The 14,142-nt window shown below is 41.8% G+C and overlaps 1 pseudogene; it reads right to left on the reverse strand.

Annotated features, from left to right (window-relative positions):
• Window positions 1-9,615: 9,615 nt before the first annotated feature.
• Window positions 9,616-11,917, reverse strand: LOC119878936 (annotated as a pseudogene).
• Between the last annotated feature and the right edge of the window lie 2,225 nt (window positions 11,918-14,142).

Consider the following 14,142-nt stretch of genomic DNA (forward strand, 5'->3'; position numbering starts at 1 on the left):
GGATCATATAGAACTTCTATATTTAATTTTGTGAGGAAATCCCAAGTTGTTTACCACAATGGATGCACTTGAGTTTGCATTCCCACCATTATTGCACAAAAGTTCCTTTTTCTTCATATACTTGCCAACGTCTGTTTCCCGTGTTGTTAATTTTAGCCATTCTGACCCATGTGAGGTAATATCTCATTGCAGTTTTGATTTGCATTTCCCTGATGGTGAGTGATGTTGAGCATCTTTTCATGTGTCTGTGGGCCATCTGCATATCATCTTTGGAGAAATGTTTGTTCATGTCTTCTGCCCATTTTTAAATTGGATTTGTTTTTTTGGCATTCAGTGTAGAAGTTCTTTATATATTTTGGATATCCCTTATCAGATATGTCATTTGTAAATATCTTCTCTCATTCAGTAGGTTGTCTTTTCTTGGTGGTTTCCTTTGCTATGCACAAGTTTTTATTTTGATGTAGTTGCAATAATTTATTTTTGTTCTTATTTCTCTTGCTTTAGAGACATATCTAGAAAAATGTTTCTGTGGCTGATATCAGATATGTTGTCTTCTGGGATTTTTATGGTTTCAAGTCTCCCAATTAGGTCCTTAATCCATTGTGAGTTTATTTTTGTGTATGGTGTAGGTCCAACTTCATTCATTTGCTTGTAGCTGTTGGATGTGAGGGCGATCTGGCTGCGACACCTGTCACCCCATTGATCACCAGGGTTGATTCGGCTGATCTGGCTGGCTAGGCGGGTGTCCCCTTCCTCTCTCACTGCTCCATGTGCGTCCCTCCCGAAGCTGCGTGCTCGGTGGAAGACGACGACCATCCCCAATAGAGGAGGACCGTTCTTCGGTCAAGGGTATACGAGTAGCTGCGCTCCCCTGCTAGAACCTCCAAACAAGCTCTCAATGTCCAGTTTTCCCAGAACCTTTTAGTTAAGAGACGTTTTCCCATTGCATATTCCTGCCTCCTTTGTTGTAGATTAATTAACCTAATAACTGCAGGCTTATTTCTGGGCCCTCTGTTCTGTTCTTGATCCATGTGCCTATTTTTGTGCCAGTACTATATGATTTTCATTACTACAGCTTTGCAATATAACTGGAAATCTGGGATTGTGCTACTTCTAGTTCTGTTTTTCTTTTTCAAGATTGCTTTGGCTCTTTGGGGTTTTTTGTGGGTCCATACAAATTTTAGGATTATGTAGGTCTGTGAAAAGTGCTGTTGGTAGATGGAGATTTTATTAAATCTGTAGATTGCTTTGCGTCCTGTGGTCATTTTAACAATGTTTATTCCCCCTTGGGGCATTTTTGATTACTTATTCAATCATCTAACTAGTAGATGGTCTAGTTGCATTTTCTAATTTTTCCTGATTCATTCTTGGTAAGTTGTACATTTCAGATAATTTTTTTCATTTATTCTATGTTGTGTAGTATATTGGTATATTGTTAAGATCTTTGTATTTCTGTAGTATCACTTGTAATGTGCTTTTTTACATTTATAATTTTATTGATTTGGGTCCTTTGCCTTTTCTTTGTTAGTGCACGTAAGGGTTTGCCTAAGGGTTTATTTATCTTTTCAAAGAACCAGCTCCCACTTTGGCTATTCCTTTCTATTGTTTTTCTATTCTCTATTTCATTTATGTTTACTTTCATTTTTATTTCTTCTAATTTTGGACTCAGTTCCACTTTTTCTGGTTCCTTAAGGCTTAGAGACTTAGGTTACTTATTTAGGATCTTTTTTTGCTTCTTAATGTAGATGTTTATTGCTGTGAACTTCCAATTAGAATTGCTTTTACTATAGCCCACAAGTTCTGGTATGTTGTACTTTCATTTTTGTTTGTCTCAAAAAATAAAAAATAAAAAAACCTTTCCTATTTCTCCTTTAACTATCAATTGATCAAATGGTTTTAAGGAGAGTGTTATTTAATTTGCATATGGTCATGAGTTTTCCAGCTTTCCTGTTGGGATTGATTTTTAATTTCATGCACTGTAGTCAAAAAAGATATTTGGTGTAATTTCAGTCTTCCTGAGTTTGCTAAGACTTGTTTTGTGGCAAAGTTTATGGTCTGTTCTAAAAAGTATTCCCTGCCTGCTTGATAAAAATATCTGTTCTGCCATTGTTGAAGAGAATGTTCTATGTATGTGTTAGGTCTGTTTGGTCTGTAATGTTTTTTAGGTATACTGTTTCCTGATTGGTTTTCTGGATGATCTATCCATTGCATTACTGTTGATTTCTCCTCTGAGCTTTGTCAGTTTCTGCCTTATATATATTCAGGTATTCCAACGTTATGCACAAAATATTTACAATAGTTATTATCTTATTAAAGCATTGGTCATTTTCTCATTATATAATAACCTTCTTTATCTCATATCATTTTTATAATACATGTAATGTAAGTAAATTTAGTGCCAGTAATTTAGTGCCATTTGCTTGAAACGTCTTTTTTCATCGCTTTATTCTGTGTGTCTTTGAGGGTAAAGTGAGTCTTTTTTAGGCACCATAATGTTGGGTATGGTTTTTAATCCATTTAGCCATTTTGTGGCTTTTAATTGAAGAAATCTGTTTACAACTAAAGTAATTATTTATAGATAAGGATTTACTATTGCCATTTTGTTCATTATTCTCTGGTTATTTTGTACACCCATTATTTCTTATTTAAACCTGTTACTTTTTTAGGGTGTGTTTTGATATCTTTTGGTATCATTGTGCTTTGAGTCCCTATCTATGTTTTATGTAATTACTAAAGGATTTTCCTAGTAATTACAATGAGGCTTACATATAATATCTTAAACTTATAACATCTCATTTTAAACTGATACAACTTTGATAAAATTGATAACCTTTACACTTTTACTCCCTCTCCTCCTTTTTGGTTATCGCTTTTACATTGTGTAATAACAGATTAACATAGTTATTTTTAGTACATTTTTTAAAACTTCAGCTAGAGTTTTAAGTGAATTAACTATCCCTGTTACCATATTGCAGAATATATGACTGTATGTTTACCATTACCACTGAGATTTTTGCTATCTTTTTATGTTTTTGTGATAATTATTGTTCCTTTACTTAAAGAACTTCCATTACCATCTTTTGTAAGGTAGATATAGTGATAAGGAACTCCTTTACTGGTTATTTGCTCAGGGAAGTCTTTATCCTTGCTTTGTTTCAAGGGACAGTTTAGCCAATATAGAATACTTGGTTGACAGTTATTTTCCTCCAATAGTTTGAGTATGTCATCCCATTCCTTGATTAAAATGTTTTGTTTTGATTTTTGACTAAAATGTTTTTGTGAGAAATGTGTTAATAATCTTTTGGGTGTTCCCTTGTGTGTAACTTTTTCCTGCACTGCTCTTAAAATTCTTTCTTTGTCTTTGACTTTTGGCAGTTTGACTATAATGTGTCTCAGTGTAGCCCTATTCAGGTTCATCCTATTTGAGGTCCTCTGGACCTGATGAATCTGGATGTTCATTTTTTCCCCTAGATTAGGGGACATTTCAGCCATTACTGGTCTTTCTCCCTTTCTTGTCTCCTTCAGGAAATTCCTATAATGCAAATGTCATTCCTTTTGATTGTGATTTATAATTCCCGTAGGATTTTTCACTCTGTCATTCTTTTTTCATTTTGCTCCTCTAGATTATTTTCCATGACTTCTCTTTCAAGTTACTGATTCCCTCTTCTGCATGGTTGAGTCTACTTTTGACATTTTCTGTTGAATTCTTCAGTTTACTTATTTTTCAAATCTAAGAATTATATTTGGATTTGTTTTTGATGGTTGCTCTTTCAAAGTTCTCATTTTTATTATTCATTATTTTCCTAATTTCATTTGCTTTTCTGTGTGTGTCTGTGTTTGTGTGTTTTGTAGTTCACTAACTTCCTAAAGGTGGTTCACTTTGAATTCTTTCTGACAGTTCCTAGATCTCCATTTATTAAGGTTTAGCTTTTGGATCTTTATGAGTTTATTTTGGTGGTGTCCTATTTACCTGATTTTTTTTTTTTTTTGTGATCTTTGATTCCTGATGTTGGAATCTGTGCATTTAAGTAATTGGGCTCCAATTCCATACTTGACAAGTTTGCTTTGGCAGAGACACTTCTTCACCATTCAGCTCAGTTTCAGTTTCTGGGCATTTGCTGGTAATTTCTTTGGGCAAATGGGGTCTGCTATTGTGGTCTTTTCTTGGATGGGGCCATGCTTCATACTTTAAGGTCAGGGATAGGAGATGTTCCAGTGACTGAGAGAGTTGTATAGGACTGCCAGCTTGGTTCCCTCCCTAAGAAAAGCTATAGGATGGGCTTTGCAGTTGCCTGGCTTCTCTACAATTGCTTGGATTCTCTCCTAATCTGGTTAGGCTTCATCGATGGTCTGGACTGGCTACTATATTCAGCAGTAGATAAGACTATGAATTAGTTTCCCTTCCCTAGCACGACAGCAGATAGAACCAGGGTCTGTATAGCTCATTGTTGGTGGACCCGAATCAGTGTAGTGTCTGCACTGAGTTGCTTGGTCAGGTGAGGCCACTGGTTTTGCTCTGCAGACTGGGGAAGCCACAGGCTATGCTCTTTGTTCAAATGCCACTGTAGGTAGGGCTGTTGGATGGGCTACAGAGCTTTCCTTGTGCTTTGGTTAGATTCTCTGGTTGGATAGACTGATGGCATTCAACAATGAGCAGGGTTATGAATTAGATTCCCTGTCTGGGTGCAGTGGGAGAAGCAGTTAAAGCTGCTATTGTTCTTTGTTTGTTGTTTCAACTCAGGCTGATCCATTCCCCAAGTTCCCTGACCAAACAGGGCCGCTGTGCAACTTCAATTCTACCAGCTTCTCAGCTTGACTGCTATTGGGTCACAAAGCTTTCAGGAGTTTTCTCCAGCCCTTCTTGTCAAATTGGACTAGAAGATACTCTCCACAGTCGAGGAAGGGAGCTGTGATTCAGTTCCCTTCCTGGGCTTAGGCAAACTTGGCTCTATGGTCAACAGTATTCATTTGATCAGAATAAATAAGATCTATATTCTGCTAATTCCCTGGTCAGAGTATATATCCGTCTTGGTTCTGATAATGAGGAAAGCCGCTGGTTGGTATTATTACTTGGACACTGCAAGTATGAACTTGGTCGGCCAAGGTCGTATGCTAGTTGTTGCAAGCCTCTCTCCTATTCTTTGTCACAGTTAGAATCCCAGTGTTTGAACCTTATAGTTTTCCAGCAATCCCTGTGTAGGCATGAGATCAGAGTAGGGGTTCAAACAAAGCAGCCACAGTGCTGAGTTGGGGGGCTGGCTATTCCCCCCTGTGCTCTCTTTTCCCACTGGAAGAATTGGAGGCTCAGTTGAGACCTCAGGTTGGTGCTGAAATGGCCTGGATTTGGGGGAGGAAGTGCAGCCAGCGTGTGGCCCCTTCTCTTCCTATGCAGTTTGTCTTGGCCTCTGAGGTGTGGGGAGTACCTCACCATCATGTTCTAGGGTTCTTTCAATGTTGTCTTGCTCTTGAATAGTTGTTCATTTGTTTTGGGAGGGGAGTGAAGTCAGGAATATCCTATGTTGCCATCTTGGTGATGTGATTCTTCATGTTCTTTTTTTTAAATAAAAAGAATATCCTTTCCCTTTAGTAATTATTTATTTAATCACATTACATTTAATAAGATAGTTGAAAAGAGGATAGGAGACCATGATTTGGCTATGGACCCACGATCATAGTGAATTGAGTTAGAAAATTAGCAAATGAGCTCCAAATTTCTAGAGTATTTATTTTTATTTCTTTGTCTGATTTTTTGGCAGAGGTAATGTTATACTGTGGATCTGTTTTATTTATAGAAATTGTTTTTTTTACCCCATTTTTATGAATCTATGTGTTAAAAATTCTGACACTTGAGTTGAGGAAAAGACAAGGAGTTCAGGAGAATAAGAGTAGGGGTCTTTGTTTTGCAGCAAAGGGAGAGAAGCCCATGGATTTTAGGCTGAGAGTCTGGTGGTGGACTGACTGACATATCAGTTTCTCCACAGAGAACCTTAATTGCTTGACAAAACAGGCGTTTCCTATGAGGAGAAAAACACAATACCACCCTGAGGATTTCTATTCATAAACATAAATCCTCCTTAAAAGGAATACTGGCAATCTAGAATTTCAGATATTTAATATTTTTAATGAAATTTATCCTAATTTTCTCATTTTTGTAAGCATCTGTAACCCAACTCGATTTCTCTTTCTTTTAGATGAGACTATTACTTACCTCCAAAGAGTTATTAAATTTGCCATGGATTTAGGTTTTGGGTGCTTCTAAAATATCTCCAAACTTTTTAGGAAAGAGAATACCAAACATATGTTTTAACACAATTTTGGCATGAAAAAAGAATTTTTTTCAAAAATTGGGGATTTCAAAACTAGAGGTTATAGCAATTTGCAGATTATTGAGAATCTTGATTATTTAATTGAATGTTTCCTTATTTAAAATACTAAACTACAACTACTTTAATTCAACCTAAGTGTATTTTATGAAGCCTATCTTCCTGCCACCTTGCCCCCCACCCATTTTTTTCCCTTAAGGGTCACTGTGTTAAAAAAAACAGTCAAAGCAACAAAATAGAAATGTTCTAGTTTGTCTGTGCTTAAAGTGCATTTTGAAATTTGCTTTTAATCCTCTCATGGTCATGAAGATACTCTTCAGAAGTTTCTATTTTTGTGAAAACATATTAGCTTTCTCAGACTAAAATACACTGAGCTTGATTTAGTCCCAGAAAATAACCCATATACTGGAAAATGAAGATTTCATACATCAAGTAGCACCAGTGGTGCATTTTCTCAAGTCTACGTTGTGTAAACAGGACATTTTTACATTATTTTGTTCTATTCTCCATGGTATAATGTAGATGAGAAAGCCAAAGTTTTCATAAACAACTCTGTACACAGTAAAGATATTTTAATATTCCCAAACAATATTTTTGATCACTGTAATTTATTTCTGCCTGCAAACTTTTGAGTCATGTGCTTTTTTTTTTGAGATCTAAACTATTTCTCATTTTCTACTTTATCTGTTCACAGGAAAACCACATAAGTCAATACTTAGCATTTGGATTCAGTAAAGGCTAAGCAAAGACAGGTGGAGCAATATAGGAAAAAGGAGTGATTTATTATTTTTATGATGTTCATTTTCTTTTTTTTAATTTTTTTTATTTATTTATGATAGTCACAGAGAGAGAAAGAGAGAGAGAGGGGGGGGGGCAGAGACACAGGCAGATGGAGAAGCAGGCTCCATGCACCAGGAGCCCGACGTGGGATTCGATCCCGGGTCTCCAGGACCGCGCCCTGGGCCAAAGGCAGGCGCCAAACCGCTGCGCCACCCAGGGATCCCTGATATTCATTTTCAAGCTAAAAATACTAATTGTAACTTTTCCTCAAACTACTATATCTGCTAAATATAGGAATGTTGGTTGGCATTTCTGTAGCTGAGATCTAAAAGAGAGTCTTGAATGAGTTTGTGTGTTGGTGCTTCGGAAGCCAGTTCCAGTAGTAACTGTATTCATGTTTTCATTAATTCATTACCCTCTGGTAGTAATTGTTCTATTCTGCATTGAGATTTAGGAATTTCTTTCATCCCATGTATGCTTTGGGAGAAAGCCTGAATTGCCCACCCCTTATGTTTTTTTGCTGTGAATATATTGAGCATGTGGATTTGTGTGTGTGTGTGTGTGTGTGTGTGTGTGTGTGCGTCTTGGTCTTCTATTTAGGGCTGTGCTTTTTCTGCATATATTGTGAAAAAAATGTTTCAAGAAAGTGTTTTTTTGTGTGTGTGAGATTTGGCATTTTTAAACTTCATTATAGATTTAAAGTCTTCCTAAAATAGAAGATGGGGAATGAAGCGACTATTTTCTTTTCCAGTTTATGCTCTTTTCTATAAACGTAACTGCAGAATAAACCTAAATTTGTTAATTATCGAGCATCTTATTTTTTATTAAGTGCATATTCATAAATAAGTCCTTGTAGAAAGAAGGGTATCTAGTTGTTTTCTTCTTAGTAAACTGGATTTTCATTGTCATCTTCATATTGTCCTCAAGTTATAATTTAGACACTGTTTGGCAGTGAACAAACACAGTCCCTCGACAGAAGTGATTGTAAAAGACTGGAATGAGAAGTTGTTGAGGTAAAAGTTTCATCGTTACTGTGACATAAAACCAAGAAATGGAGAAAAAGTCCATTCCTTCCCATTTATGGAGTCACTGATCACTGACTGGGGGAAAATATATATTTTTTGTAGACAAGTAAAATCTGGTAAATAACCCATGGTATTTTGAAGAATCTTTGCTGTAGATAATTATGTTGCTGGATTAGAGAAATTCAGGTCAGTAGAAATAAATAATAAAACATAAAGTATATACTATGGAGTCAAGACAAAAAATAAAAGATTTTTCTTATTTGAAAATTCTATTGAGAATAAGATCCATATTTAATAAGAAAGTATTTTTCTATGATTATTCAAGATTAAATTTCAATAAGTTACATTATCAAGGATGTCTATGGAGAGAGTAGTTTTTTTTCCTGTGCCTTTTCTTTGAGCTCCTTTGGATTTTATTTTTCTGCAAGATCATTGTTCTTCACTCTAAAAGTTATAAGTCAGAACTATAAGGGGCATTTTTTGTTTTTGTTTTTGCTTGTATGTCAGAACTTCTCAAGTCTTTTTCTTTTCTCCCGTAAGTATCGCTCTGGTCCATTTTGTTTCTATTTTCATACTAGCAGTGTGTATGAAAAGTATAAGAAGAGACAATGATCCTCCCCTAGTCAACACCAAGTTTCCTTAGCAGCCCATGTCTCCTTGCCTTGCAGAACTTTACCATGTAGATAGTGAAATTTACATTAGATTTTCGTAGAAAATTGCTGAACCTTACAAAAAAGTCTCCTTTAGTTTTGTTTTGTTTTTTTTTTTTAATCTTTTTTTTTTTCAGTTGAGGTAAAAGTTTCAGTGTATGGAAAGCTGCCCGTGGCACACGCGCCCCCGTGTTCCCTCCCAGGAGCTCCCGAGGCCCCTCCCTCGGTGCCCACCCGCCTCTCCCCACCCCTGCAGAAGCCCGGACTGGAGCCCGCAGCACCTCCACAGTCCCCCCACCCTGCAGCAAGAGGTGACCCCAGCCGCGGGGCTGAGCTGGGGGGACAGAGACATCGCCTGTTTGCAAAGCTGACAGCCTTCGGTGCAGTACCATCTCAGAGAAACTTCCTTTCAAACAATGCTTTCTGGAGCTACAGACCAGCTTGGGCATAAGAAAGGGGCTTTGCAAGAAACTTCAGATCACATCTGACATGGTTTTCTACGGTCATCAGGTCAGCGTTTGAAGTTGCCGTCTCCAAGCAACTCAACTCAGTAAGGAAGGGAAGGCTTTATGCGGGTTCACACCTTCTCATAAAGCCTCACATACACACGAGAAAGATCTTAGACCTATTAAAGCCAAAACTGGAAGATTCCATAACACTGAGTTTATTTATCTTTTTTAATTTTTATTTATTTATGATAGGCACACAGTGAGAGAGAGAGAGAGAGGCAGAGACACAGGCAGAGGGAGAAGCAGGCTCCATGCACCGGGAGCCCGACGTGGGACTCGATCCCGGGGCTCCAGGATCGCGCCCTGGGCCAGAGGCAGGCGCCAAACCGCTGCGCCACCCGGGATCCCTGGATTCCGTAACACTGAGTTTTAAAGAAAACCTGCAGGCGCGGAACCAGAGCAGCAGCAGATCAACCAGAGCAAGGGACACTGCAGAGTTCCGGCGGGTGCGACTTCGCTGGTTTTGTCCTGATGTGCGAGTCCAGCGCTCAGTCTGAGTCGCTGCAGTGGAGCTGGATCCGCCGAACTGCTGCTCCCGGACCGAGGAGCTGCTGCTGCTGAGCCGGGCGGCCCTCCCGAGGGCGCAGAGCCCGCTTTCTCCTCCTTGGCAGGCTTCTCGTTGTTGTTCAGCTGCCCACGGACGTCCTGCCGCGCGTCTCCGACTCCTTCCTTTCCTGAGCTAACTCCTCCTTGGACTTGGCCGCCTGCTTCTTCCCGCTCGTGGAGAAAGGCTCCCTTGGCTTTTCCTGTCAACAACACTTGACGCATCTCTCTAGCTCCCGCACAGTGGGGGGTTTCAGAGGCTCAAAGTCAATCTCTCTCTGCTCAGGCCTGGGTCCCTGAGCGAGGGCTCCGGGACTGGATGAAGTGGACCCCGCAGCCCCGTGTCCCCGGGCAGCCGGGCGGTCTAGGCTGAGCTGGCGCCCTCGGCCTAGCTCACGGGCAGGCCTTGCTCCTCCTCTCCGGGTCGTCGAGGCCGATGCCTGCTTGCCGCCCTGCTTCGGCTGCCTGCTGGCCTGGCTGCGCTGCCGGCCTTCTCGGCGGGAGCCCTCTTCGGTTGGGCCTGCTTGGCGGCGGGGCCCCCTTGGCCTTCTCGTCCTCAGACTTGGCCTTGTGCCTCTCCGTGTCCTCGTCTTCGTCCGCGTCCTCCTCCTTCTCCTCCTTTCCCTTCGGCTCCTTCTTCCTCTCTGGCTTGTTCCCGGGCCCGCGACAGGGCGGCGAGCTGCTCCTGCACAGCCTTCAGCTGCTCCTGCAGCTCCGCCAGCCGGGCCCGCTCCTCCTCCTCCTCCTCCTCCTCCTCCTCCTCCTCCTCCTCCTCCTCCTCCTCCTCGCTCTCCTCGCTGCTGCGGCTGCTCTCGGCGCCCCTGCTCAGCACGGGGGCTGCGGGCGCAGGCAGGGCCGGCGCCTCCCCCGGCTCAGCCGGCATCTTAGCAAACCGCACCTCAAACACGGCCGCAGCTTCCTGGCCACGGCCACCACCTTGTGGCCTGGGGGTTGTACTGGTAACAGCTGGAGAACATGAACCGGGTGTCAGCAGCGAAGCCCTGCGCGTCTGGGCACTCGCGACTGTCCGTCTTCTTGACAGTGCTGAGGTCCATCGGGTGCTCGGTGACGTCGTGGTAGTCGTGCAGCTCCAGGGCCTCGGCGTCCACCGGCTGGAGAAGGGCCAGGCGCAGGCCGCACGCTTCTTGCACGGCCTTTCCTCGAGGACGCTGTCACAGTGCCGCGAGTGCTCGGCAGCTCGCCCTTCCGGCCCGCATGCTGAGGCACCTCGCCGTCCTCTAGACCCTTCCAGGGCGGTGCGATGGGGCGGCCCCCACTCTCTCGCCGAGCCCCCACCTCGGCCTGCTTGGGGTCTGACGATGGCGGCGGCGATTCGCTCCGGCTCGCGGATGGAGTGGGCGTCGTGGTGGCTGCTTTCCGCTTTGCACCCTTTTCCTTGACGACAGGCGCTGTGGGAGGGACCACAGGGATGGATGATGGGCGTCGAGGGAGGGGGTGGGGCGGCGGCGGGGGCGCAGGGACCGACGTGATGTTTGCGGTAATGGTTGGCAGAGGGGGGGCAGCAATGACAGGCGTCTGGAGACAGTGGGGGGACGCTCTGGAAGGGGGTTGCTGGGGAGACAGAGGACACGGCCACCACTTGCTGCCCACCTGCACTCCGGGTTCCTGCGCCGCGTTCCGGCCTTTGCCCTTCGGAGCAGGGGGTAATAATTCAACTTCGTCCTGGGGCACCTGGGCCACTCTCTGCAGAAAAATTTTCTCTAAGGCTTGGGCCGTTAGCACTGTGTCATCTGTGGGCTTGTTGTAAATGTAACAATTTGTAAACATGGTGTGGAAGTCCTGCACGCATTCGCTGGCGCTCCAGTAATAATTATTTTCTAGTCTCTTCTGAATAGTCCCCATAGCCATCGGGTGTTTATGATTTTATGGTAATCGTGCAAGGTTAGCTTGATTGCATCCACGGGCTGGTAGAAGGGCCAGGCGAGCTGGTGATTCCAGGGCGTCTTTACCACCACGTTCTGCGCGTACTGCAGCTGCTTGGTCTTGCGGCCAGGCTTGGCGGGGTTGGAGACCTCCCGCGGGTTCCCCGGGATCCCCGCGGGCGCGACCGTCCTGGTGGTGGACATCCTCCGCGGCTCGCTCACTGGCCGTCACAGCAGCGGCTCAGGGAGGCCCTCGCTTCCACTGCGCTCCTTTTGGAGGCCTGACATCCCCTTTGTAGGCCCAGCCAGGCAGCACTTGGCCTCGGCGGCTCCGACGGCCGTCCCTCCGCTCCCTATATAGATTCTGGATAACAGTTCTTTATTAGATGGTTCTTTTGTAAATATTTTCTCCAACTCTGTGCTTTGTCTTCTTATTCTCTTGACATTGCTGTTTGCAGAACCGAAAATTTTAATGGAGTCCAGTGTATCAGTTATTTCTTTCATGGATTATGCCCTGGTGTTGGATCAAAATCATAGCCATACCCAAGTTCACCTGCATTTTCTCCTACATTATCTTGCAGAGGTTTTATAATTCTGCATTTTATATTTAGAACTGTGATCTGAGTTTATATTTGTGAAGGATGTGAAGTCTGTGTCTGGACTCAGTATTTTTGCATGTGGTGTCCAGTTTTACATTATCATTTGTTGAAAATACTGTCCTTTTCTTTCACTGTGTTGTCTAGTCCTTTGTCAAGATCCATTGACTATATGAATCTCATTAACTTTTAAAAGGATGTGATAGAATGAATTTGAATAGCTAAGTGAACATAAATGGGAGGTTCCAAACAGAAGAAATGGACTGTGGTAAGGCATTAAAATGAGTGAGGAGGAAAGTAATCTTGATTTATTAAAGAAACTGTGATAGTTTGAGCTTATGTGCAAGAGAAGCATAGAGATTGTTGAGTATTAGCTTAACCACGGTAAGGATTATTATACTAAATAATACGAAAGCCATTTAAGGATTTTAATGCAATTGCATGAATTTTAAAGGTCTTTAAATGTTTATACTTTGGCAGTGTGTAGAATGTATTGAAGGGGAAAGTAGGGAAATAATGGTTTCAGTTGGGAGGCTTTAAGAGGAAAGGTAAGAGATTATCATGAACAGAAATGACATGGAAGAGATAGGTCATAATAAAAATTTAATAAGTAGAATAAAGAAACGCTTGGCTGAGTTTTGGGAGAAAGGGAAAAGGGATGTTTTAAGTAATACTCCTGAATTTTTATCTTGACTTATAAGATATAGAGTGTGGGGGGGTGGGGGAGCAGGAGGGAGGGAGGAGATCATTACTTTTTTTTGACACTAATAAGAGAACAGTGCATTAGAGAAACAAAATTTGGATTTATTGACGTAAATAATTGAAGCTTTGATACTGTACTGGATTTACCTGGGTGAGAGGAAGGTCCAGTGTTCTTAACTAAAACTTTGACATGGCGGCACCACTTTAAATTTTCCATTCTAGCTGAAGTCTGAAAAATGAAGTCTCCTCTTTTCAAAGGAGAGAGGTTGTTAAGTGTAAATATAAATAAGGATAAAGGGTCAAATACTAAACCCTAAGGAGAAGCTCATAATTAAGGAAATGTAAAGAAAGATAAGCCTTTGGAAAAAAATTAGAAGTGGATGAACTATTAAGTAGGGTTGTTTTGGGATACCAGCAAATAGGTCTAACTCTTAAACAGAACCAAGAATTTGATGAAAATGAGAAAGGAGAAAATTTCATATTAGAAAAAGGAATGTCACTAGTGCTCGTTTTTTGAGTACCTGCTATATATCATGCATGATCTGAGATCCCACAGTAAGCAAAGATGCAGATATTCCTCTGCTCTCAGAGTCTGCTTCCTAACTGGGGAGAGACTGAACCTATAATAAATGAGTAAATTACATCTTTTTGAAGGGCATAATGCTGAAGGAAAAAAAAAAAAGTCCTGGTAAGGGTAATGGGGAAATGATGTGGTTGGCAGAGAACTTTGCAAACTTAAATAGGGTGGTCATAGTAGATCTCAATGACACAGTGATTTAAAGCAAAGACTTGAAAAGATAAGGAAATAAATCTTAAGGCTATTTTAGGTAAAAGTGTTCCAGGCACAAAGAAGGAATTGAAAGGGGAGCATATTTGGTGAGTTGAGCAATAGCAAGGGGACCAGTGTGGCTGGAGGAGAGTGTTTATGGGGAAAAAATAATAGGATTTGAGGTTAAAGGAAGAAGCAACCCATCCAGAGCTACAGTCCTCAATCTTGGCTTCTTTGGAGAAGCTACATAGAGAGCTTCTAACACTCTGGATGCCATGACCAATTGGGTTACAATCATTGGGAGGTGGAACTCAGGCCCCCCATGTGACTATAACATGCAACCAAGGTTCACAATCTGTCTG

The sequence above is a fragment of the Canis lupus genome, unplaced genomic scaffold (assembly GCF_011100685.1).
Source record: "Canis lupus familiaris isolate Mischka breed German Shepherd unplaced genomic scaffold, alternate assembly UU_Cfam_GSD_1.0 chrUn_S2120H2319, whole genome shotgun sequence".
NCBI lineage: Eukaryota > Metazoa > Chordata > Mammalia > Carnivora > Canidae > Canis > Canis lupus.